Below are 25,110 nucleotides of genomic sequence, written 5' to 3' on the forward strand. Positions count from 1 at the left end.
GTATAAGAGAGAGAGAGAGAGAGAGAGAGAGAGAGAGAGAGAGAGAGGAGAGAGAGAGAGAGAGAGAGAGAGAGAGAGAGAGAGAGAGAGAGAGAGAACTTGCTGAGCGAGGGATGTATTTTGAGTAACATGACGTATGAGGACAATCAAGTCAGTCCTTTCGAACGTGCGTTGATTACATCCCTACACCGAAGCGGCACGGCATGTCGGTTGCTCTCCTTGGGCTCTGGTGCGAGGACGCAAGCTATAGCCTTCCGTGTTTTAGCTACCCTTCGCGTGGGGGCCTGTCTGATACACGAATCATAGGTTCGATTTCGATTCCAGGAGCTCCGACGACCGGCAAACAGAAAATCAAAGCGATCGTTATCTCCATCTCATTATTGCGCATACTTCTTGCACCATCCAGCTTACATCTTGTACTCTGGCCGAAGAGAGCCCGTTATCTTCTGCCGCCATCAGGCACGTACGCATGGTTCACGGACCTGCGCATCACCAACCCACTCTCAGAGGTTGGAGCCAACCAACATGAGGATTCGAGAAACACCCTCTAAGAAAAGGGGTCTGTCTATCTGCGGTGAACTCAGCGGCCACTGCAGACGTCGACAACCTTCAAGAGCTGTCCGGGATGGGGAGCAAATATTGTGGTGCCCCTCCATCACTGCCTGTCATAAACGCTAATAGTTTTGGTACGACATCAACCGCATTAAATACGAGGCGACGAGGCTCTTTCCTCACGGCGAGATAAAAAAGGCGTGTCGAAAATTTCGTGTCAGCGGAGACTCCGCCTTCAGCTGTCAGGGTTCCATGAACTCCGATCATATTGAAATATCTGAACCGGATTCGTGTTGGTGAATTTTGAGCGCTCAGTCAAATTCCCTCGCATTAATATTACGAGCCGGAACGACTTTATTCTTTCTACACTAGTCTTAAAGGGGCCATGAAGAAAAATACAACATTGTTTATTTCGAAAGAACTAGGCTTCAGTACCGCACTCAGTTCCATTCTAACAACGAAGGACGTTTTTAACCGAAAAAACGCAAGACGTATTCATAAAAATCGTTCAGATATTCAGAGAAATATCTACTAAGCGTAGTATTCGTAGTATCCCGCTTGTCTTGAGTGTGAGTTTTTGCAACCAGATTTTTTTAGTTTTTCGAAATTTCTTCCCACCAATTATCTACATTTGCGTTATTACAACAATTAAATTTGAAACTATCGCGAAATCTGCATTATTGTGGAAATGCAGGGCGTTACACAATTCGCCCTTTTCTGTAGTTGATTTATGTTTTCCTTACTTTTTTAATTTTGAACATTTCGTTCGACCAATTTTCTCTATTTACGCTATTATAACGATAACAGGTAAAACTTTCGCGAAATCCGCATCATTGTGGAAATGCCAGGCGTTATACAGTTCGACATTTTCCGTAATTGTTTTTTTTATTTTTTTGTTTTTTGAAATTTTAGGTGACCAGTCATCTACATTTACGCCATATAGCGATTAAAGGTGGAATTTCCGCGATATCTGCATTTTTTTTGGAAATGGAGGGCGTTGTACGCTCCTGGCTTGGGGGTGCTCGGCAATGAGTGCTACGCATTAAAATTTCAAATTTAGCGCTACAGAGACATGTTATGGGCCGTAGGGATGTCATATGGGCCTGCACTAAAACAGTTTTATCGGTGTGTTAACTGCACATTAGCATTTAATAGATGGGATAAAACGGAACTACAGACACCACTACAATTGCCCAGCCACGTGTTTAACGCCCGCCAATCGAACCAACAAGATCTGTGACATCACAAAAAACTTTTCCGGAAAGTGGCTAGGGGGCCGCCACTGCTTCCCATACTGTCTTTAATACCCCGGTCATTTGTTTGCATTTCTCGATATAGTTAGTGTAATCGTTATGGGGCAAACCAGTCTTATTTATAAACCAAACTTGTATTTAGTCATCATGGCCCCGTTAAGAGCTGCCTTTTCCCACGCCTGTGCGCAGCCTGGGGAGCTTTGTGAGTAAGATGGCAGAATAGTGGCTGGATATAACGTAATACGGATGGAAAAACCATTTGATGGGCAGACGAAAGCAGTTCTCAAATGCCACTGCGATTTTAGAGGACACGCAATTAATGTGCACCCGCTGGTTAGGCTGGTTAGGAGCAGGTTGAGAAAAAGGGGTGCGTGCATGTGGGCATGTGTGTTTGCGTGTGCGCACACTTCTAAATTAACCTGCTCTCGCATTCTGTTAATACTTCCCACTTCCTTCGCAGGAAGTATCAGCCCAGAATTGTTTTTGTCGCACTCACGATTTAGTGATTCGAAAACATTCACGAGCCATGCGACTCCGTGGTGCTGGATGACCAGCGAAGCTTGCGCCTGTACTATATGCAGCGTCCCCATTACGACGACAGAAGAGGCGTAAATTCAAAATGAAGAAAGACAACTTTCCTTGACGGCGTCACTGCTGCTCCGAGGAGCCGGAGGAAGCTAGACACGCCAGCGCTAGAACGACGGCAAAGAGAGGCCGGTGCAAACATACACAAGGCCAACGCGGGGTCGCACAGCGGCAAACCTTTGGGCAACATTTAATAGCTCTCGGATACTCTACTGATCTCTAAAATGGTGCTTATTGATAACCAATCTATGATCATCATCATCAGCCTATCTACGCCCACTGCAGGGCAAGGGCCTCTCCAATAGATCTCCAATTATCCCGGTTAGGTGCTAACTGCGACCAATTTATCCCCGCAAACTTCTTGATCTCATCCCCCCATCTAACTTTCTGCCGCCCCCTGCCACGCTTGCCTTCTCTGGGGATCCACTCTCTTACCCTTAATGACCAACGGTTATCTTGCCTTCGCATTACATGCCCTGCCCACGTCCATTTCTTCTTCTGAATTTTTACTAATATGTCCTTAACACACGTTTGTTTCAGGATCCATTCCGCTCTCCTCTTGTCCCTTAATGTTACACCTATCATATTCCGTTCCATTGCGTGCTGAGTCGTCCTCAAACCCTCTTAGTGAGCCTCCTTGTTTCTGCCCCGTAGGTGAGTACAGGTAAGATGCAGCTGTTATACGCTTTCTTCTTCAGGGACAATGGTAGGCTGCCATTCATTATCTGAGAATGCCTGCCGAATGCACTCCACCCCATTCTTATCATTCTAATTATCTCTGCTGCGTGATTGGGATCCGGGGTCACAACTTGGCCTAAGTAGATATGTATAATCGCTCACCACTTCCACTGCCTCGCCACTTATCTCAAACCGCTGTGATCTTCCGAGGTTATTGAACAGTACTTTAGCTTTCTGCATATTAATTTTCAGGCCCATGGTTCTACTGTGCTTGTCCAGTGCGGTAAACATGCTTTGCAATTCGTCCCCCGAGTTACTTAACGAGGCAAAATCATCAGCAAACCTGAGGTTACAGAGGTATTCTTCATTAACTCTTACGCCCGCCTGTTCCCAATCCAACATTCTGAATACCTCTTGTAAACATGCTTTGAATAACATTGGAGAGACCCTTCCTTATAGGTATTTTACTGCTCCCCTTACGTAGGACGACGGTAGCAGTCGACTCATTGTACTGCTCGTCTACACCCTGATTCCGCAATGCCTGAATGACTGCTGAGGTTTCTGCCGAGCCAATCTATACCCTGATGCAACTTAAAAACGGGAATGGAAGCTACCGATGTGCCTCGCACCGCAGGCGGATGTTACTCTGCGCGGCGCAAGTAGTGCGTTACTCGAAATATTTTTAGATGCGACGCATCTCATTCACTCGCCTTGTCCCTGCATCCATCTAACGTTGTTGTCGGCGTTGTCGGCGTCCACCCCTCCCCCATTCTCCTCGCCGCGCCAGCTGCGTTCTCCGCCGCTCACCCACTCTCCTCTCCGATAGCAAACACTCTCTCGCGAGGGGCATTGGATTGGATTCGATTGGCTTGGCTTGGCTTGGCTTGGCTTGGCTTGCATTGGATTGGATTGGATTGGATTGGATTGGATTGGATTGGATTGGATTGGATTGGATTGGATTGGAACTCAGCTATGCTTCGCATCACCTCAGGGTTCCCCTCGGGAACATGGTGTAATTTTTTAACACGGCACGAGCCGTTCCCATGATTTTTTGGACCTAAAGTCTTATAAATCACTCCAGCAACGGCAAACAAACTATGTCAGAAAAGGAAGGCGATATCAGGCATTCATAGCAATCTCTTTTCAAAGCCAGCTCGCGCCCCTTGACATTTGGGCCCGTCGCTTAGGCGGAGTGATACCGTACATCAGCTATTGCCGTTCTCAACTAGTTCTCGAGTATGCTCAAAATTCACGTGTAAGTGATGAGACGGATAAGCTTGAGGTCTAAGTCATGTTTAGATTTTTAAAGTGCTGCCTATTATTAACTGATCCAGACAAAATACTTATCCAAGGCATCTGAGGCTGATGGAGGCAAAAAGTAAAAACGCCCGGGTGTTTATGATTTCGGTGCACGTTCATGATTTCGGCGCACGGCGCAAGGAGCCCTCCACTACGGCGCGCCTCATCGCCTGCGTTGCGTCGGCGCGTTAAACCCCACAATCAATCAACCAAGGCATCTGAGACCTGTTTTGTTGAAGTACAAAGAAATGTTTTGAACGGCGTGCGGTTTTGGTAGTGACCACGTGCTAATAGCACACGTGTCGGGACGTTCGTTCTCCAACACCGTGCGGTACCGAAAGAAAATACAAAGAAAAGGACAGACAAAGCAGAAAATAATAAGAAATGAGCCCTAATGTAGAGTTCCTTATCGTGAATGGTGAGACCATTAAGATAGGATAGGATAAAAACAAGCGGAAAGGCAGTGAGGTTAACCCGGAGTAAACCCAAGTTTGTTACCCTGCACTGGGAAGTGGGTTCAGGGGATAAAAGAGGGGAAAAGCGAAAAGGAGGAGATAGGAATGGGATTGCGGGCATTCATTGTCCTAAAATGTTTTACTGAAAACGTTCGCGCAATCGGTTACCATTCAAAAAAGACCATTAAAAGCTACCTTGAGTATAAGTGGCGACCTCTTCGATACTCAGATCCTCCTGCTGCTCCAAAAGCGAGTGAGGGAGAAAAGTTTCATGATTAGAGCCCTCAGCAAAGGGTGCCACACCATGTAGTAAATCGTGGCAGGGACGCCGCTATATCTGCACCAGCGATAGTGTAGGGTGACGTATATATCATGCAGCCTCGTAGGGTGTGGGTACGCATTGCTCTGAAGTTGACGAAGAGGGGACTTTTGCGAGCGGGTAATTTCTCCGAGACTGGGGATATCATCTGTGACACTGCCTGTAACTTCATGTGATATGTATTCGTTGATTTCTTGGGGCTATGACAATATTGCCAGTGTGTGTGATAAGAGGGGTAATAACCTGTCCTTTCCTTTTCACCGCGACTTTTGAGATAATTTGAGATGCAGCAGCCTGAGTGGTTAAGCTCGTATTGTGTCATGCAGAAGCACAGCTTCAACAGCAACATTTGCTACATGCTACTTATAAAATTTTTGTACATGAACCTATCCAGTATGACTGCATGTGAGTTGTGTGTTTTCATTTTGCAAGAAGTTTTTCGACGCGATTTCAATTGATTCCCATCTTGACTACATTTTTCTTCCTCGCCAGACATAGAACAATGCTGTGTGGCATGGCCTTCAGGCTAATGAACAAATCTCACAGGTGCTCCGTACGAGTATTCGCTGTTGAAAATAACGTTGCAAAAAAAAACTTCGCATTTCTTTGGGGATATTTGCGGATTTTAAAAAAAGCAGATGCTGGTTCACAAAGAAGCTTTGTAAAATCGTAACGGCGCTGACCGGTCAAGCAGCGCACCTTATTATAAATTGAAACCGCTTTCTGAATATGTACGTTTGAGTACAAATTTCGCGTCATTTTTCTATTGCCAGCTCCGGTAAACTCTGGTCTTGCAGTACATTTTTGCCTAATAAACAGTTTTCGGGCTCTATGCAGTGTAAATACCTTTTACGACGTACCTTAGTAATAACAAATAAGTAAACACGGTATAATCAATATTCCTCATATAAAATAGTGGTGTCGCTTTAATTTATTTCGTTATTCTCGAAGGTGGCGTCAACGTAAAATTCGGGTGGCCTCACATGAATGGTTCGTTTACAATCCCCGCGTGTTAAATAGGGGTGTATAGAATAGGAAAATTGTAGCTAGAAATATTTCAAACAGAAAAAAAGTCCTACAACATTATGTTGCACAAATCATATATGTAAATAAAATGATAGACCGCATGCATGAATATTTTTCAGTATAATGTGATTGTCGGCCATAAACTTCGGTGTTGGTTAAATTTACTGATTACCATTGTCATAATACGCTTCATAATTTGCCACACTCTAGTTATGTATTGTTTCTCTTCACTGTATCAGTGAAATAATCCCGTTAAAATGCGTTCTTGTGATGCTTTGTGTTCCACTCTTTCAAGTGTATTTGTGTGGAAATATAAATGTCCATTTGCGCACTTGGGTTCACTTGATATATATGCAACCGCAAGTATTGTGCTTTTTCCCTTCATTAATTTTTTTTCATATTATTAGGCTTGTGCTAGCTGTCATTCCTGATGTTGCCCTACCCAACCTCGTCCAGCTTGTTTTTCGGCCAGCTTTTTGCATGGAGTCCTCTTTCTCTTGGAGAAATGAAGCTCATGTTTCATGGAATTGAAAAAAAAAACATTCAGGGAAGCTTGAACTCACGCGCAAGACTTAAATGGCCAAGCTATTATAGGCGTTCATTGACGGACACAAAGTTGAGTTTTATTATCGCTGTGGTGTCGGGGTTGATGTTCGGTGGCATGGCATTTCAGCGTCCTTCAAGGCCAGAGTGAGCTAGTCGTTTTGGTCGACGTTTCCGTACGCCACTCTGCAAGCGCGACTTATCGTCTCTAGCGGATGCTTTGCACGCCGAGCCTCTCGAAGCAGAGCGGCTTCTTCCTCGGCCAAGCGTACTATCTGCGGCCGGGCCATGTCGAGCCAATGATCGCCTACAACAGCTCCGACATTGAAGTCGCGGCTCTTCTACGGTACAGAGCGCATGCGCACGACGACACGAGGATGAACGAACGAGGGGCGACCGCTATGACGTGTCTTTCTCGTTCCGAGCAAGTGTTGCCACGATACGCTGGAGTTGTTTTTTTTGCCCGTGTTGGCCAATCTCCTTAAGTGAGTACGTTTAGTTTGTCGAACGTGCGCTCGAGACACGCGTACACGAGTGGTCGGCACTTTCTTGGTATTTTTGACTGCGGACACCATACACAAACGATTTGCTCAACAGCTTCGCTGTTAAAAACGTCAACACGCAAGCCTCGCTTGCGTAACGACATCTTAATGATCGAAGCTGCACTAATACGCTGCTGTACTATGTTGTAAAGCTGTACTGTGCTGTAAGTTATAGCATCATTACCGCAACCTTCATCGTTATCGCGGCGGGTGAGAGGAGCGAGCAGTCGGGAGGTTGCAAAGATTGCGCTTGATAACTGTTACCAATACCCAGCTACGCACTTCCAAACCAGGATTTGGATAACCGCTTAAAAGTGTATAGTGAGATGAGCCTATGTCGGGCGGTCACGTGGTGGACTCATCAAGGACTACGAGAACGTGAAGTGGAGCGCACGCGTCGCTTCTGGAACCTTGAGTCTGCGTGTCGCTGATCTTTGATGCGATATTTTAAACGATGGGGCCGAGCCGACTCCTCCAGCAGTGCCGATAATCTACGCTTCTGGTTCTCTTTTCCTCCTTGTTGCCGTATATGCCGCGTCGATATCTACGCCACCAACAAAATGTAGTTTCCGTTTCGATGTCCTTAGTGGGTCCTTTACCGCCGCGAGGTTCTTTCCACACCCGCACTGACTTCGTAAAATGCGGGCGAAAACGTTGATTCGAAAGGAACGAATGTGATTCTGCAAGGCACTGTAACCTTGGGCTACTTTGGTGCAGAAGGCGCCGTGCAGACAGCAGCTTTGATGAGAGATAAGCATCTTGATAAGCACCCGTGGGGTTAGGGCTCGAACAGTAGGGATTTGAGCCTCGACTTCTAAGTGCACCAGACGTTAGGGCTCTTCTTCAACAGAGCATGAGCACCAGAGAGCACCAGTGTTAGATGTCATCATCCTTAAAGTACATAACCAGAGCCCTTCACCTTTAGAGCCCTTCTTGGTTCAAACAAAAAGCCTGTGAACCTTAAATTGCTAAAGAGCCTAAAACTGCTGAAGAGCAGAAATTGCAGAAGGGCCGAAGCATAGCCGAAAAGTTTAAGGCGTAGTAGCGAAAAAGAACACAACATTAACTAGCTTGCTGGAACAATCTGGGAAGTTCAAATAATTGAATATCTCTAAATGGCGGAGTCTAAGTAAAATTAAATTTGCCACGTTTCTTTAAATGGACGAAATATAAATTTCTTTAAATAAAAAAAAAATCTGTTAAACACCACCGCGTCTACCAACGGCTTCACACACAGAGCAAAACGGCAAAACAATGCAACGGGCTACTCGCTGCCTCCCCATTCTGTCTTGAGTTTGGATGTCTTGTTCATTTCCCTTGAAAGAGGTTTTTTTTTTTTTTTTTTTCACGCATTTTTTTCCTAGCACATCTAAACAGGAACTTTCATCCATGCAGTTAGACGCAATTTGCGAAAGCTGAAAGCGCATCTTGACTTGGTCACAGAATTAGGACGATTCGCGTCCTAATTATTGGTGGATAAGTAAAAAGAAACAAAAGTTTGTAGAAACTCTGAAGGGGGAATCGTCGGATACATGCACCATAAGCCACCCTGCTATACACCCAGCCTATTTATAGTTCGATTCACTAATATGCAGAAATGCATTGCTCGGAAGAATTTTTTTCCAGGGGTCATAGAAGCAGTTTGACATCAAGGTAGCACGGCCCCAGCAGTCTTTTTTTTTTTAAACTCCTCCATAAGGCCCTATGTATGACGATAGAGCGCTGTACAACAAGCCTTTAAGGTCGGCTTCACTACAAGGTGTAATGCTTTTCTGGGAAGAGATTTTTTAAGGGGCGATTTAGAGAGTGTGATAACAATATACTGAGGCTCTAGTGCCCTTTAAAAAACACGTGCATAAGACTCCGTCTATCTTCGTAAATTGCTATGCACCGAGCTTTTTTGAAAGTTGCCTTCAATGCTGCGCATAAATTCATTGCTGGGAAGACATTTTTCAAAACAATATAAGAAAGCTGATATCGAATTCAGAAAGTATACTGCTTTTTATTAAATACCTTCCATAAGACTTCATCTATCCCTACTGAAAGCTATCCTACAGGTTTCTTTAGGTCCGCTTCACTGCTAAGCTTACATTCATTGCTAAGAAGACACTTGTAGGAGGCTCTATCGCCATTTTTACGCGAAAACATGGATGCACTGTGGCATTTATAGTACGCAGCACTTTAGGGGCTCGGCCTGTCGGCATAGCTCGTCGAAGCATAGAGAAAGAAATACTGGTAAGAGTGGACACTCCCATAGAGCCCTGCGGCCGAATGACTGTACTGTAGTGTAGCGCACCGAGCGGACGGAGAGCCAAACTAGTAACCATACTTTCGTACGTTCACTTTCGGTTTCGCGGTCACCGATTTTGGCGGGTAGTTTGAAGGACTGGAAAGCGCTGCTCACAGCGACGGGCATCGGTACGGTATTCGGACGCTTTCATGCAATAATTAGTGCTTATTTGAACATATCATTCTCAGGCTTAGTGCCCGTATGCTTTTACAGAAAAAAAACCTTTTTCTGAAAACGTGAAATTGCAATTAACAGTACCACTCACACTTGGTTAAGAATTCTGTCGCGTGTTCACATGTTGCCGAGCCACATAAAAGAGACACACCATAAATGAAGAAATATTTATTGCATGGCAGTAAACGGAACAAGTTCAAATTGTCATCATTCTTTGCAACACACATATAATAATAAACAGTGAGTAATACACAACAGAGACAATACACAGTACTGAGAGGAAAATACGTTTCCAGGAATGAAAAAAAATGCACAAGTAAAGGTACCACAACCACACAAAGGATTTTTTCTCCACGGTAATTGAAAATGTAGAAAACCGAGAAACTCAGCCATCCACAGATTTACTTGTATCTACGACACCCTCAGACGCTGTTCGCTGTTGCAGTCATACTAAAATATCAACCATAACATAATCTAGACACTGGGATACTTGCAACTGTTTACAACCACTATCTCCGCAGATAATCTTCTTAGTCTGGCAATTTCTCCAGTTAGGATGTGAAAGAAGGGAAAAACTTTGGCTTTGATGGCCTCGCTTATTTGATGAACGCTGATGAGATCTATTGCCTCGGGGCAACTTCAAATCAGTAGCAGTAATTGAACAGAAATCCCATTTATGTGGAGATGCACACGCAAAAGGTTAAGAGGAAAAAAATCAACTTCCTATTGGTTCCTTGCAAGGGTGCATTTTCCCAAGAAGCCGGGTTACCTTCCGAAAGCGTTGCCTTCCCAGTAAAGGCAAAGGGCCAGGCAGGGATATTTTAGGTACGTGCACGTAGTCAACCGACAGGTTCCAGGCTCGATTAAGGCACACAAATTCATGCCTTCCGCTGTCAATACGAACAGTCTAATATAAGAAACAGGGAAGCAGTATATGCTTCTCGTGTATGAGACAATGGTGGCACATTACAGAATCCCATAAGCATTTGACAACGTAGGTCCCAACATGGTTCTCTTCATCTAGGCCAGTCCGACAACAGGCAGCACGTATGGTGACAAACGACATTTAGCATGACCTCTTACCCTGGCAGTCTTCATAATGTAAAAGGGTTTTTGTGAATGTACTGTTTTCACAATATTACAACTAGCAGCAACAATAACTTGCGAGTGGAGTTTGGAGACTATACGCTGCTGTTAGTGGTTTTAATGATATGAGGCATGTCAGTGATAAAAAACAGTTTGTTCCTTGAGTCAACGATAGTCTTTTAAGTGGTCACGCCTTATTGAGTGCCGAGACTTGCGTTAGATTTTAGGTGCTAATGGCAAGGTTCAATAGATGGAATACAGTTGCGGTATCCATCAGAAGCATCAATAAGGTAGCAAGAAGCATTGCAGGCAGTCATTAATACAACTGAATAACTCTGGGAGAACAGTTGGCACGGCCACTTTTGTGAGTCCTGTGAGGGCACGATTCATGAAGTGCTTGCACCATGTTTGGTATGAAGAATGCAGCTGGATGGTTGGCTCTGTCTTGAGGGCACCTGTAGACCTGCACAGGTGATAGGTGATATAGTACACAAACTGCTTGCAATAACAGATGATATGCGAATAGTCTGTAAATTTCACTGCAACTAGTATTCAAGTATTGCCTCCAGTGCATGCCACCTATTTAAAACACAAGTTCTCTTATTCTATTCAGCAATCATGCGGTCAAGCTATTAGCAACACTTAAAATATGGGTCTTTGTAATTTCGCAACACTGGTTAGGCACATTCTTAATGCAATTCACCTATTGCTTGGGTTAACAAGAATGATAACGCTGCTCACATAGCCTGAATCCCTTTGTCTTTTTTTTTTTGTAAAATCAGGACGAAGAGTGAGAGCGAGCTGAACGTTAAACAAACCTGTTGCCCCACGGGCTCGCGAAAGAAACGCATCCCGAGAACGGGCACCTGGCGAAAGTATATTTGGGCGCTGTGTGGGCACCATGGCAAGCAGCAGTGAGCGTCGTACTGAGTACTACTGGCCGCCAAAGGCCATGCCTTAAAAAGATATGACAAGAAACACACAGTTCCGACTAAATAGGTGCAATCTGCGCAATACGTGTTTAATGAAACTAGCCAAAATATGACCAGAGAAAAGAGAGCAAACGCTTGAAAAAACGGCAAGTGTGGAACAGTTGTATGCAATGCCTGCGATACCGGAATTGATATACGATGTAGAACGAAGACCAAAGTTGAAGGTTTCAATGCACTGCGCACTCACCCCGCATCGAGCAAAGCTGTTATCTGCCGACGAAAGAAGCGTTTTTACCGTACCTGGCGCGCCAAAGCGAAGCGACGAGCGCGCGTTATCTGCGTCGGCGAGCGGGTTCGCTTTGTACGCAGGCAGCTTGGTATGCACCCATGCGTAAAACTTACGATGAGTGTAGGGCTGCTGGTTATGCCCAGATAAGTCAAATTAATGCAGATACGGCTACTTCGCCGTGTACGTTAGCCCGGACGGCTTTGCAGCGCATCACGGCCATAATAGCAGTAACAGTTGGCCAAGCTAGCAATGGCTAGCTAGTATAATACAACGCAGCCTGCGGCTCACGTAATTCAGTGCAGCGACAGCGCACAACGCCTGCTTCGCCTACGGACCGCCGGCCGGCCGGCCACTTCCGCAACTCACAGCCGTCGTTTGCGGCACGTAAACGCTACGTGCGACGACGGGCGCGTACCGCTGGCATCCCTCAGCGCTAGATAAAACGGCACAACCAGCCTAAAATACCATTACGTCCAGCTAAAAAATGGTGTCTTACGCCTTTCCGGGGCGTTTCCAAAGCGCTTATCTTAAAGACGCAGCACCAGCTATGCCTGATTCCCTGAGGTTACGCAGTGCTCGCAGCGTTTGCAGTACAAGGAAACGTAAATATGATACGCCACACCAGCACTTTAAAGAAGAAAGTCTCACCTTTCGTTCAGGATGCAAAACCGATGTCGCAAATAAAGCGCTAGGCGTTTCCTTCTCAACAACAGAGGTTAGCACACAGAACAGGGAGGATTTGTTAGCACGAGGCTGCAGAAACGCACGTGCAAACGCTGCCGAAAGAGCCAAATGGCGGCTTGCGCTTGCGGCTTGGCGGCTTGGCCAGGCTTGGCGCAAAGAAGCCACAAAAATTTACATTGACAGCCATTCAACTTATTACACAAATAAAAATGTGTAGTCTAATGTGTAACAAAATTTTAAAAATATAATATTGTGTGTTAGCTTAATTTTAAATATATAGTGTTTTACCACTTGCGCCGACTGCCGGACGGCGCGCGAGTCACGCCACTCGGCCGCGATAAGCCCGTGTGTCCACTCTTCTAATTTTTTTATTTCTCTATGGTCGAAGTTCGCGGTATCTAGCCACAGTAGCAATGCGTAACACGGAGTCATGCACCCAAAGTGAGGCTTCGAAAAGATCCCCGCTTTCCCTGATGGGGATCGAACCTGGGTACCTCGCGTTACGAAGCGTGTTTACGTTAACTGTCGTAGTGGCTTAACGCATTGCAGAAGGATGTGATTCGTGTGAGTGAATAAACTTTTTCGCGCCAGTTTCGGGCGCTGATGGTTGGGCGCCCGCCCAATGGGGGGTTTCCTCTAGTCCGAAAAGCCCTGGACCGCGCTGGCTGCTCTGGCCTTTTCCACAAGACTACCTACGCTGGATTGAGAGGTCGGTGCTGGCCTGCTGGACCCCCCTCTGCTCGTACGTCGGGTGAGGGTTGGGGGTAAGGTATAGCGTTTTCTTCCAGTCCCACGCCATGTGGTACAGGGTGCCAGGATGGGGACGGAAACTACAGGTAGATCAGTAGGAAAACTGAACTGTCATAGCTCAAGTATTGTGCGAATTCAAACCTTTTAAACTGCATGCAAGGAAGCAGTGTCATATATCTGCTCAGACGGGTTACGCTTCTTAAGGCTTTTAATATTTTCAACACGTAGGGGATTTTGCTTTTCAACCCGACGAATTCACGTGGGAATAATCCAAGATGCTTCTTTGCCAAGACGAGGGGCTCGTCGACAAACATTCGATACAGGCGTACGTGTGCCTTAGCTTCAGCGGGTTTTGTAGCGTGACAGGCAGACATTTACCTACCACGTTAGAGTGACCCGAACAGTGCAGCCCTTGTTTCGTAATCTAGCATTGCGCAAGGTTATATCGTGTCTGGTTTTATTTTGTTTTTTTGTTTTTCCTTATGCAATGTCTCGAAGTTCTTAGCGTGCCACTGTGGCTGCGGGTTAACTCCGGTCGTGCGATGATGTAGAAGTTGTCTCGGCGTCGTGCGTTTTGTAAGCCGCATCAGAAGCAGGACCTGGTCGTGACCTGAAATTTGCCACTGGCGGCCATGCAGGTTGGCAAGCGAAGAAACGTTTTTAGTTTTGTATAAGTCAACAGCATAATGGCGGTAAAAATACTTCACGCGCGTACACACAGAAAGATGGCAAGTGATGACACTACATTTATATGTGCCATAAACGCCGAATCATATGGTTTTCGTATTGAGGTTTGTGGTTTGAAGATTTGAAGCCTTTACAAGGAGTCTCGGCCTTGACACGATTGCTCAGAACAGGCTTTCTTAGTCTATGGCTGCGTAAAATCCGCTTTTCTACCGCTACAAGGGAATCCCTGTTCTCTAGATCATTTTTTTCATGAGTGGCTCTGGGGACCGTGGCGCTGCGGACCATAGTCAACGGCTCATGCTTACATCACTTCGAAAGCGGCTAATGCGCTTATCATTTTTCTTAAGTAAATCAGTCTCTTCTTGCAGCTTAGATGCACCATCAAAATTAGACGCACCATAAGTGTGCGTAAAATTGCGTTAATTTGCTATCACTGTGGCCCCATAAAGGCAACTTGCAGAAGTTGCTACAAGAACTTACGTGCTAAAAAAAGGTAAATAAATTAGGATGGATTTCGTCCGCTACTAACATAGGCTACGCGCACGCTTTTTTCTCTTCTAACTTTGCAGGTAGCCAATCGCTGATTCAGACGCCACGGTCGCCTCACACATAGGAGACTCAGACACGCGCCAGCAAGCTGCGAGAGTCTCGTATGCACTCTTAATAAAAGAGGTCGTAAAAAGGTAGTAACGGCCGTATTTACTAACTCCTTACGAACCTTACTACCCCGCGGTTTTGTACGTAGGCTCTGGCACTAACAACTGCATGGTTAGTAAATTAACTGAGTGTAGGAAGTGGTAGCACTAGATTTAGGTCGTGCTCATGACTAGGTTGTGCATAGCCAGTTAGTAAACGCATGTAGCTCAGAAGAGTGCTATCGCTGGGGCTTTACTAGTTGGGGTAGTGGTGCTTACTGCCTGCTTCGGTTAGTAATTCTGACAAGGGCTACATTTACTACCTCCAGTTACTAAGTACCTAGTGTATACGGGGACAAGTAACTTGTTAGTATTCCATTAGTGAATGCTCCGACCTTTTTTTTAAGAGTGTGCCGGAACGTCTCCCCTCCAGCCCCTTAACTCAGCACCTCGTCCCTCACTCGACATTTGTCTCCGATGTTCATCATCGCGCCAACAACAGCCCAGACAGCAGTATCCGCAAACAAATATACTAAACCTGCTCTGTTCCTTTCACGCGCAGTAATGTTATTGTTCAACTTAAAAAAAGTAGGGGAAATATGTTCCACAATACTGATATAGCAAACCGACACGCACAACTCTGTGCATGAACAGTTATGCAATTTTCTCAATGATTCGCCTTCAACCTGCCTGTGACTCTAGGTGGTCCTTGCAAGCTGGGCGAGACTGATTCTTCGTACAAATGCTAGCTGAGAAAGAGAAAGCCCTTTATTTGAGCTCTGTGAGGTACGAAAGTGATCGTGGCGGCCGGTTTGAGCCCGGCAGCGCCATTGGCGGACCTAGGGGCCAGGCAGGTTCGGACCTGCAGGTCTGAGCTCAAAAGCGCGATCCTCCCGCTGCCCATTGGAGGAAATTTGGGGAGAGGGTCTTTCATACACTTCATACGACGTGAGAAAAGGTTGCGGGGGATCCTCATGTGTTGCACTTCGATGAGGGGAGGAAAGAAGCGTGGATGAGGCTGAGTTTGACTGGTTTTGCAAAGGTGGAGGGGTCACCACTTCTGCGCTTCGGAGGGTGGAAGCAGCACGTTGGCTGAGGGTTGTTTTCTGTGGAGGAGGCGGTAATTTAGGATCACTGGTTGATGTGAGAGCATCATGTCTCTGGTAGAGCTGGCACCACGATAGAGAAACGTGCTTGCCTAAGCTCCAATAGTAAGGCCTGGAGCCATACTGCGTGCATAGAAACACTGAAACACTGTGTGTTCACAAACGGCCCCTCACATTCCGCAAGACTGGCCAACTTTTGAGTCGCGTCCACGTGCGCATGACGAGCAGTTCCACCACTGAGCGAGTTAGTCTTGAGTGCATCGCGTGGAAGGTTCAGCAAACACAGCGAACGGGTCCTGCCATTGCCTTTCATTTATCTTTTGTGGAATGGCCTATAGGATTGCTTCCAATTCATCTCCTTCTGACCACTCCTTAGTTCAATCTTCCCTTTGGTGCGACAGACTATCCACGGCGTCAGCAGCGGTTCAAAACAAGCGCTTCTACAATAAAACATGTTTCACAGCATTAATTATGATTCATTTGTGCTCAAAGGTCTTAGTGTTACGAGCTCTAGGCACAAACTAAGAAACTTATGGAGCCACATTGATGCTATGGCTGCAAAATACGCTGCTGTAAAGAGCATAGCCGTTTTGAGGGGGCGCTAATACTCGCGGGCCATTAAATCCACGCGCCCTGAAGTCACGACCGGCGCTGATTAGGTGCGATGAAGCGTATCGGCATGGCGGGAACGGAGGGTGTATACCTCCGTGCCCCCTGTTGAACACAGCGGGCTTCCGAAATTATGAACGCCTCTGAGGAGCGCTGCATGGTGCGTGCGCCCTCCAGAAAGCTTATAGAAAGTATGCCGGGTACACTCATGCCTGTCGGCGCCACTCCGATGACGTCTGCTGTGACGTTAGGGTTCATTACCCACACGTGTCCGATGTGGGACGTAGATAAGAGTCTCCTTACTAGACAAGCAACAAACAGCGCTCATCGAATGGCCGGTTAGTGTGTCAGGTGAGTGTGTAATAATGAGGCGGTCATGAGAAAACAAATGTTGCATGAATTCGTTGAATTTCGTCATGAAGTGGTTACTCGCGTACAAACAGCTGGAGCTTGCCGGTGTTCTTGGGATACCGGAGAGGGCTGCAAAGACATGCTTCAATGTATGTGCTACTGTTGCGTTGCTGAATCTTCAAATACATTTCTTAAAGAAACGGAACTGTTTATTTACTGAAATTGACTTTCCGTGCATACCTTTTACCAATTGCCGTTCGCTTTCCTCAGATTTCTTCCTGTTATTGGTTCTTTCTTCATCGAAACCAGAGGAAACATGCGCAGCCTTAAATTTCCAGCCTTGACCTTAAGCCTCCTCGTGGGAGCTACCGCAGTGATTAAATGCTGCAACTGCGATATCCCAGCACGGGGAAGGAAGATCTTACTCGATAAATATAAATGCACTGCCGCATTGGAAAAAAGATTAGCATAAGTGAACGATCACCGGAGCAGCGAAACTGCAGCGCGTGACATGCACTGCTATTCGCGACCGCGGTGATAGCGAGGGGTGATAGCGCGGTGATAGCGAAACCATGGAAGCATTCCATAGTTTTGCAGTGGGGAGGGGGTGGCCGGCAGAAGGCCGCCCTTATCTAGTTGCGCGTTCCGAAAGCGAATCTTGTGTTCATATTTTTGGCTTAGCGATGCGCCGTCATTACTGCGAGCGTGGTGAAATGATCACATGAGAGCATTTCGCGGCGGCGGTGGTGTTTTCTGAGGCTCAACCTCGTACCGTGAGCAAGAGCTCGGCCAGATTACCAACTAGAAATCAAACATTCCAATGCATACCGCCTTCGCGCGGTCATCGTCTTCACTCTTCATTTGATGAAGCATCGTTTAGATTCTGGAAGCAGATTTTAAACAATAAGAATTTCGGTACCATAAGAGGGGAAAGCGCCACCTCCGGCTCTCTGTGCTGTTTGCCCGAATTTGCTGCGAAGTATAGGACTTGATCAGACCCTCTAAGTAAAGTATTATAAGCATGCGCTTCATCGTCATCGTAGTCATCATCATCACTCCATCAAATTAATTTTTATGCAGCACGTTAAAGATCCCCAGGTGGTCAAAATTAATCCGGAGCCCTCCACTACGGCGCGCCTCATCGCCTGCGTTGCGTCGGCGCGTTAATCCCTACAATCAATCAATCAATCATTTTTATACAACTGGTGTAGCAAGCAAGGCGACTTTGCCAGGCTAACCTCCCCAGTACCATTAAAGGCCATTTCTCTCTCTCTCTCTCTCTCTCTCTCTCTCTCTCTCTCTCTCTCTCTCTCTCTCTCTCTCTCTCTCTCTCTCTCTCTCTCTCTCTCTCTCTCTCTCTCTCTCTCTAGTTTACCAAGCAAGTGGCGATGTGCAGTGTCACCAACAAGTGGTGGGAGATGACCCCATTGGGTCAGCGCGCCAGTCTAGTATTTGTTAAGCGAACGTCACAATCTACAGGCAAAGAAGACAGAGGACCAGTACGAACGTCGACGCCATGCTAAGGAACCGATGGGCTAGGCGGGAGAGACATGCAAGGTCAAACTTAGCGGTTACACGTATTGTCAATACCTCGAGAGTTTTCCGCCCTTAAAGAAAAAGTGATCACAGTTGAATGCAACGACGTGTGTGTCTCACCAGCTCGAGAAGGTATACGTTGTGCTTGTTATGATAACCCAGACGGACATGGAAAAAAACGTACACTTTCACAAGAAGACGGTGCATGCATAATTACATGCATAATTAGAGTTAGGTTTAATGTGACAAAGTATGGACGTTTCACTTGCCCAACACAACTTCTTAAGTAAATCTACAACTTTTTTTTTTTTTGCGAGCATTGCCAGCATCGATATTTTCTTCATCCCGATGTAGGCTTAATTAAGAGAATTTGCTTCATGCCGACCACCCCTCCGCCGCGGACGCGGAATGTGCCAGGCACTCTCACTATCAGCGCGCTCGCCGAATCTCGCGTTGCGATTTCATTGCGCCGGCCATCGATCATTTACGCGATAGTGTTTCCGCTACGGCAGTGCCCCGCCATCGTCACAAGGCCGCAGTTTCTTAAGATGGCTTGATGGAAGCAGGCCCATATTTACTCCTGCTTTATGCGCCATGCGGGGCATTCTTTTCGGGGTCATGGGCTGTCTAAGCAAGTTCCCGTTTTGTACATCCGTGCGTTGCAAGGCCTTGTTGGAGCCTTAATTTGAGCACAGCAAAATAGAGCTCCACGTTTTTTTGCACATGTTAGCTGCCTTGCCGACTCGCAGTGCCGCAGTGCACAAGTTACGCCCTGAACTCATTATCCACTGCTGGCCTTTTCGTCCACTCCCTTAAAGCATTTGTTACGCCTCTGGCCAAGAAAAAAGGCCAGCCTGCACACGCGCCTGTAGGGGCGCTGGCAGAAAACTAGAACGCTCTAGAAAGGCGAGGTCGATCAGGGAGAAGTTTGCTACCGTTGGCTTATCCATAAAGCTGGCACTTCCATGTTTCGGATAGCAGGGAGACGTGTGCACCTTTTATTTTTCACACCACTACGATATTCATTAATACGATCTTGTTCCCAATCGCAGACCCTGCTCCCCTAGGTGTTATCGAACGCTTCGCTTTGCGTGCAGGGGTGCCTTAAAGGAGCCATGAAGAGAAAATACAACTTCATGTAATTTGAAAGAACTAGGATTCAGTATCTCACTCAGCTCCATTACAGCCCCAAGAGATGTTTTTTTAACGAAAAAAAAAGCAAGAAGTATTTAAAAACTTTCAAATTTTGCGCCACAGTGACGTGTTATGAGCAAGAATGACGTCATACGGGCCAACAATAAAACAATTTTCGGTGCGTTAACTGCCCGTTAGCATTCAAGGGATGCGGTCAAATGGAACTAGAGGCCCCATTACAGACGTCCAGTCATGTGTCGTCGCGACAGGTCAGTTAGGCGGCCGCAAATCGCACAAACAAGGTTCCGTGACGTCATAGAACAGTTGCGGGAAATTGGCTAGGGGGTCGCGACTGCTTCACACGTTTTCTTTAATATCTCTGTTATTTGTTCGAAGATTGCGATGATATTGGTATCATTGTTATCAGGACTCAGCAGTCTTTCTAATAAACCCAACTTGTATTTTGTCTTCATGGCTCTTTAAGGCGCTCCAAATACAAACGGGCAGTGAAAAAAGGGACTTTTCTTTTCTGTGTGGCTATTTCCGGCATAACTGACAGTGTAAATTTGGGAATTATAGCGAAAAAGTCGGTTTTTCACTAAATACGTGTGAGAGCCAAATTGAACAGGAACTTTTTGTTGGGAGGAGAAGTTCGAAGATTTTGGTGATGCGTGCTACTATGGGTGGCGTGATCGCCGAAATTGAAGCCAAAAAACGAATTTGGTAAAATATTAGAAACTAAATTTACTAATAGTAATAAAAAAGTTAGAGTCAGAAATTTCATCGAAAACCCCGCCCGATTATCGCCAACCCACTATGCAAATTTTAGTTGCAGAATATGCTGTCGTAGGTGGCTTCCTCCCCACACCAATACGGGCCAATACCTGCTCAGTAATGCAGGCGTCACGATTCTGCGTTCGTTTGGTTAATTTTTTTTGCATTGCACAAACATTTAAGTCCAAGGAGACTAGTGTAAAAAACGCCGGTACTTGGTTCTTTAGGTGTGTAAGGATTTGCAGAGCCTTTACGACCTCAACCTAACCCGATGTCCGCCAGTAAAGCATTGTAATGTTATAGGTTAACGGTTACAAGTTTCATTTATAATATGTTAGAATTATATTTCTCTACGACTATTCAGGAAGTTTAGGACTTTTTCCGAAGGAAAGTAGGGCGAGGGTGCAAACCGAGAGTGCAGCAAGCATGACGACGAATAACACCAACTAACCCAGAACTTGGACCTGTAGGCAACGACTCTACAACGCTGAAATTGGTTGTCGCGACGCCTATCATCCAACGCAATAGCAATGACGGCTGTGTGACTTTTCGACTCTTCGACGTGATTGATCTCAACGTAAAAAGTATAATGCAACACCATGCCACATAGCGGGGCACTCGTCACCAATCAGTGCACATAAGTGAGCGCTTAGAATGACGTGTTCTGTTAACCCGCGTATCTGTCGTAAATGCGTCACCACCTGCGGCAAGCTCATTACTTTGTAGCCAAACACGTGTGCCGATTCCTGCCCAAACCACATTGGGTTGCCGCAGAGCGTTCTCATGCAATGTTTGCTTACGGCCACAGGGAACCACCGCAGGAATAGGACCCCTGCCCCTCAATGATCTATGCATCTATCTTCATAAGCTCTTTGGGCCCGGCTTCACTGATATCTATGCGTCGATCAAGAACGATCCCAGGAGTAAATCAACCGCAAATCGGCATTTCTTAAAGCGGCGCGGACAACTTCGCAACCGCTGATATACTGTCACGGTCAGTCGAGGCGCCGCGCAGCCGAGTGCGGATGTTGTGCTGCGGGGGAAAGAGGACGTCCACGACGCGCTGTGCAGAGAGCGTTTCGCGGTCGTCGAACAGTGAAGCCGGTCGTGGACGATGCAGGCAAACATCGATTTCGGAGACAAACACGCATGGCTTGCCGCGTAGAACGGAATAAACATGAGTGTAGTCACATTTAGACGGGAACGCGGCTCAAAACGGGGGTTGCGCATGCGTGCCTTTTTCCGTCGTCTAATACGTGACATTCGTGAAGGTTAGGCAAACTTTCCGAAGGTCGCGACAACCGCGCCTCCTTGCACTTGTTTAGCGCTTAAAATATCATGTCCGATGCATAAAAATCAATTTTAGTTTAAATACGCAGGAATTTATAAATAATTTCTTGCTGGCTTCTGGGCGCTTGCGTCGCACCGGTGACGCCAGGTTTAGCGCCAAATGCAAACGCGTACTTCAGCGCGTGCGCAGTGCGTTATGCAACTCCTCCCCTAGAACAGGATGGGAGTGTATGAAGGGTAGGCCATGCGGAAAGGCAATAGCAACTGGAGTGGGGACTCTATGAGTTACATTCCGAACTGCAATATTTCTCAGCAAATGATGATGCGGACACAAGATATTTCATCGCATAAAAATTGACTTCAATATTGACTTCACTGCCTCTTATGACGCTCCCGGCGATCTCAGGCAAGTGGCTGCGGAAGTGATGAATCTCACCGGCGAATGAGGATATAATCGAGCAACGAGGTCTGGTGAACGCCGCGCAATGACATAAGCAGAAAAATATAAGCGACTGGACGGCTGTATAAACAGGGGTGGAGCAGCAGCCCTAGTATTACGGCTATTCGTCTTGTCGGGCACCTACTAGGAACTCAATAAAGCACATCTTAGGGCGCCTTTATTCGAACTATGTATGAGGTTTGACTGAACTTACGAGCATATTTGAGAAGAACGTCCACACAACACTATGTACTTTTGTTTTTATTTGATTGTCATGCTATAGAGGTCAAACTTAGAAATAACTAAATAAAAGTCAGAAAGGAAATGAAAGCTATCAAACTTCGCTAACCGTTTGCTTGTTCAAGCGAGGTCCTCGGAAATTATTTTAATAATCAGTTTACATTTTCTTTCAGTGCCAACATACGGCTCCAGGAAAATAATTATGCTACCAGTATAATGTCAATACTGCCCCTTGAGGTGGAGGCGTAACAAAATGTATTCATTCGGTATATCTTAACTTTCTGTAATACTTCGAGTAGATGTGAGGCTCGTTCCTCTTAATCTCGATAAGCCAAGCAGCGGTTAGCCGTTACGGTAGTTATAGCCACACAATCGCTACTCACGGGAGGCCGTCCCAATTACGCTACCCTCCCACAGTCCCAAGCGAGTTTATGCACTGACCAATTTTTGTAGTCGTATCCTAACGCCCCTTTTGTCAGAGTTACAGCTCAAACTGATTTCCAAATAGCGCATCTCTTATAATATGGCTACTTATATCATTGCGCTGCAGGCGAAGCGTCTAACTAGACGCTAACGGGTCTAACTAGCGCAATGCTCCTACATAGTGCGAAGAAACACGTGCACGGTAGAAAAAGGAACAACTTTGAAGCCGCTATCATCGGCTGTGGTAAAGCATGAAACATTTCCATAACGTTGAACTATAATATAGCTGTTAAGTGAAAATGCAGGTTGAAGGCGAACCCCTTCGTGAACACAGAAGACAAAGAAATCTCGGTTCTCAATTCTGGGGGATAAAATGCCAGAACAATGATTGTACGTGAAAAACATCCACCTGCTTTACTTGTTACCAGCACATGCAAGATCATTCGGGAACGGATAAGGATGCACACTCAGTAGATGTATCTGTTGTTTTAAGACGCATCTATTTAGCCTTTGCTACTCCTGTCTTTTTCTTAACGCAATTTACGCCACTAAATGCAGTCTTCCCAACTGACAAAATTCCGATAGCCGCGTCCTCACCTTCACTGTCAGTCAGACTCGGGTCCAATGCTGTGACGAACCAGAGAAACGCGCTGCGATCGCTCTACTGACAACCATCTTCGGGTGTGCACCCTTGGGACCTTGCCCAATATATACATAACATCGGGTGGAGCCACCGATGACACACTCCGCGCGTTCGTCAGCTCGAAACGAAAGCGCGCGGCGTCATTTATTCGACTTCGATTCATCCTGCCCCCCTCTCCTTCGCACCCGCTATCTCCCCCGGGCTCCAGACCCTGGGTTTCCCGAGTCGTCTTCGTAGAAGCGAACCCGCCACGTAGTGCGCTGCATTCTGATTTGGTTGCAAAGGTCGACCCCCTTTGTGTCTGCCGATGTCGTTCGTACGCACCTGACCGACCTTCGCGGTCACTCTGGCGTGTCGACGGCGTAGTAGTACTCGTAGTCGGAGCGCGGTGGGCGACAGGGTGGCGGCGTGCACTCTTCAGAAGAAGCGAACGATCGAGAGCGACGGCGGGAAATGAGTTGAGGAAGCAGACCGGCACCGCCAATGTCAGGGTGACGACGTCCCTTCACGCCTCACGCTCCACAGCGGTCACGTAACTGTTGTGCACGAGGTGCTAATGGGGTCGAGGCCAATGGTTCACTAACCCATAGTCGTATAGCGTCGAAGAGCTAGAACCGTGAACAACGCTGATGGTTTGGCGAGCTGGTGTTTCATTTTTTGTTTTAATCCATAGCGTGAACAACGAGTACGGCTTTAGTACGGGATAGTTACTCGAGTATGGGGTTCGAGTACGGCTCGAGTACGGGAGTCATTAACGAGCGGCAACAGCTATTCACGGTTCTTGAATTCACAGCGAAAACAACAAATAAACAAGGACGAGAAGGGCGGATGAGCATGCCAGCACCTGTGTGTGTAGCTGAACCTATCGTCCTTTTTTGTTTATTGTTCGCGCTGTGAATTCAAGAACAGTGAACAGCTGCTCACGCTCCTTAGCGGCCCCCGTACTCGAGCCTACATGCTAGCCGAACTATCCGACTTACAGCCTGGCTGTTAGGAAGGGGCCGCCTTAAAATCGTTGCTAACTAATAAAATGAATAAAAATAAAACCAATTTAAGACATAAAGAACGATTCAGTCATAAACCATGTGCAACAAAATTTCTTCCTAAAAGGTGGATGCGCCAATTTGCAAGAACCGTAGCGCAAGCGGGAACACCCATTCTTGAGCCTGCGAGGCATTATTCGAAAGAAAGAGACACTCAGCAAAAAGTGCGCATGCCAACAACTCCCCCGTTACGCCCCTACTTCTATCAGCGCCGGCATCAGCAGTCATGAAAAACTTTTCAGGGCAGTTAAGTCTGTTTAGGTCTATTGAAGGCGAAGGCCTTGCGGCACCTATGAAAGACGTCTTGACTGCTACATCGTGTTTGCGTCTCTTCGCTTTTGACGAGAATTACTTCCTCAGGCAGGCTGGCGACACTTCACGTCACAGTTTCCCCAGTATTAGAATTACCCGCGGCTCGGGTGTACCTTTTCTACTCACGTGCCGTCACGCTCCACTTTCACGCGATATGACGTCAGCGTGGCCCGGGCCACACTAGCGAACCCTTGTTCAACCGCTATCAAAGTGTTGAGGTTGGGTGGTGGCAACACATTGGCCTCCTTTTCACTTTTCTATAGGCTCATCCTACTTTGGACACCCGGATTCAATACCCATATGAACTCAAATTTTTATAAACTCTGTATACCGGCGGCCATCTTTAGCGCCGACAACAACAACACCGGTCTTGAGCACATTGGGGTGCAGCACAGAACGCATATTGTTGCACTGCATTTTTTCCACAATAA

At 46.5% G+C, this 25,110-nt stretch overlaps 1 protein-coding gene across 3 annotated transcripts in view; it reads right to left on the bottom strand.

Moving 5' to 3' along the window:
* The window catches only part of LOC144179056 (acetylcholinesterase-like), a 74,123-nt gene extending 50,729 nt beyond the window's left edge, over window positions 1-23,394 (bottom strand). The window contains exon 1 of one of the 3 annotated variants that reach the window (XM_077707241.1): window positions 23,279-23,394. The gene's annotated coding sequence lies outside the window, so the exon portion shown is untranslated. The remainder of the gene's footprint in view (window positions 1-23,278) is intronic. The other 2 variants (XM_077707240.1, XM_077707239.1) reach the window with 2 other exon arrangements.
* Between the last annotated feature and the right edge of the window lie 1,716 nt (window positions 23,395-25,110).

This window comes from Haemaphysalis longicornis, unplaced genomic scaffold, assembly GCF_048455015.1.
Source record: "Haemaphysalis longicornis isolate Haplotype H1 unplaced genomic scaffold, Haemaphysalis longicornis Haplotype H1 scaffold_4, whole genome shotgun sequence".
Lineage (NCBI taxonomy): Eukaryota > Metazoa > Arthropoda > Arachnida > Ixodida > Ixodidae > Haemaphysalis > Haemaphysalis longicornis.